This window comes from Penaeus monodon, chromosome 11, assembly GCF_015228065.2.
Source record: "Penaeus monodon isolate SGIC_2016 chromosome 11, NSTDA_Pmon_1, whole genome shotgun sequence".
Taxonomy (NCBI): domain Eukaryota; kingdom Metazoa; phylum Arthropoda; class Malacostraca; order Decapoda; family Penaeidae; genus Penaeus; species Penaeus monodon.
This window is the reverse complement of record NC_051396.1, coordinates 48713592-48716091: the sequence shown is the minus strand read 5'-3', so window position 1 is coordinate 48716091 and position 2500 is coordinate 48713592.

The window sequence follows — 2500 nt, the reverse complement described above, 5'->3', positions numbered from 1 at the left end:
CCGAGGAGGATAGAGGCGACATCTCTCAGGGAGCAGGTACAGCCAAGGGCCCTCTCGAAGGAAGAAGTGTGCGGCGAAAAAGACATCGAAAGTCATCCTGTGGATTATGTCTTCGATTTAAAGGGAAAAATACACCTTCCAAGGACAATGGACACTGTGAAAAACTCGTATGAAATCTTAAAACAAACATAACTCTATTTGGAAAAGAGGAGGTCGCTAAGTAAACCCTCAACGTGTGTAGACCATAATGCTCAACTACAACCCAATGGTACAGGATATATAGTAGTACCCTCGGGAAGAGTGTTTATATGCAGGCACCTAACCCTAAGATCCGGTTGATTTTGAGTCCTGTACTCGGGGGAGACTACACGAGATTGCCACTATTGAATACAAAACATACGTAGATGTGGCACAGCCGGTAAGTGGAGAGTCTGCAGAGCTGTGAGAAGTAAGTCCGGGACATCTTTTCCTGAAACACATGAATATCAACCTGGCAAATGCGGGATATCGCTATCTTGACCGACTTACAATACAGTGAGATTAAGATCAAAGGAAGAACATTATGTACATATATACATACACATACATCTATACTCACATATGTGTGTGTGTGCGTGTGCGCGTGTTGAGGGGGGAGGTACGTCAGTTTATACGATCACTGACCTGGGCCCTCCACTAGTACTTGCAAAGTCTCCGTGATTCACCTTTCATTTTTGATTCACTTGTCCATTTGTGGAAGAATATGGAAGTATTATATAATTTTATTATGTTTATTACAAATACAATTCTCAGATTACTCATGTTTAATAAACGACATGACCAGCACTCACTCTATACTTTTTTTTTCCAAATCTGAATACAGAACTTTGGCATGAATATTACAAAAAAAAGGAGAAAATACGATAAAGGTTGTGTTGCTTTGTCAGAATATAATAAATAAGACAACATCAAGCATATATAATTTCTCGACTTATGAAGTTTATAATAAAGGGTAAAACAGCATTTAAAACAGGGTAAAACAGGGAAATCTTCTAGCCAGGCCTCGACAGTTTTAGTAATGTAAACCCCCTGTCACGCGAGCAATTTTAACGTCAAATCTGAGTGAATATGAGGCTTTCATCGTATTTCTCAAGAGGAAGATAGTAGCGTAGTAGTCATTATTTCCATTTAGATCAGAGTGTTCTTAACTGGGATCCATGGATGGGTTTCTAGGGGTCCGCGAGGAGGAGATAAAAGCCAACATTTATATTAATGTGTGTTTTTAGGCTGCTTCAAATTTTCATAACACTTGGCGTTTTTCATATATGTATGAGACAACCTAATAATTAAAGTACATTATGCAGAGTGCATGCAAAGGTGTTAACGTGAATATTTCTGGGAAAGGGGGTCCATAGCATGCATCAGATTCTTAAAGGGGTCCGTGACTCTAAAAAGGTTAAGAGCCACTGATCTAGATCTTGAGCTGTGGAAGATCTGTACTATTAGATTGTCTTTACAACATAGTACCCTCTTTTACAGTATAGAGGCTTTCTTTCCATAATCATGTTTGTTTAGAAAATGTATATTCACTATATTATTAGTCTTTTTCTGTTTATTTTGCAACGTTGGTCAGATTGTGAATGATGGCAATCAAATGTTGGCCACGAAACCCTAACTAATATTCATATTTTATTTATCTCAGCTATCAATTGATAATCAATAAATAATAAATAGCAAGCAGCACTAATTATCAACAGTTAAAAAACAGCTTTGTTTAAGATTCATTCACCGGGACTAGACTCACTCTCTGATTCTTAAATTCATCCATACAAGTGCATATCCTCTGTACTCTACTCTGTCATATCTTTTCCTTTTTTTAGACATACCCTGTGTGTGTGTGTGTGTGTGTGTGTGTGTGTGTGTGTGTGTGTGTGTGTGTGTGTGTGTGTGTGTGTGTGTGTGTGTGTGTATCTATCTATCTATATCTATCTATCTATCTATCTATCTATCTATATATTAAAGATGTATATACTGGGCACTGGAGTACTCCAGAGAACAGGCCAATGCTGGCACAGTTGCTGACACTCACTTTCGTTAATGTTTCAGCAAATCTAAAGGAAAACGAGCATCAGCCCAGTCCTAGAGAGGATACTGCAGTGCTGGGGTAAAGAAGCGACACAGTTAGTGTAAAGCGCTCTTGGGAGAGATTGTTTCAGTGACACCTCATTTAACACGACTCCTCAAGGCGTAGATTCATGTGACTTGTGACAGATGATATTCTCTCTCTCTCTCTCTCTCTCTCTCTCTCTCTCTCTCTCTCTCTCTCTCTCTCTCTCTCTCTCTCTCTCTTTCTCTCTTTCTCTCTCTCTCTCTCTCTCTCATATATATATATATATATATATATATATATATATATATATATATATATACAAATATAAAAGTATATATATATATATATATATATATCATATATATATATATATATATATATATATATATATATATATATATATATATTATA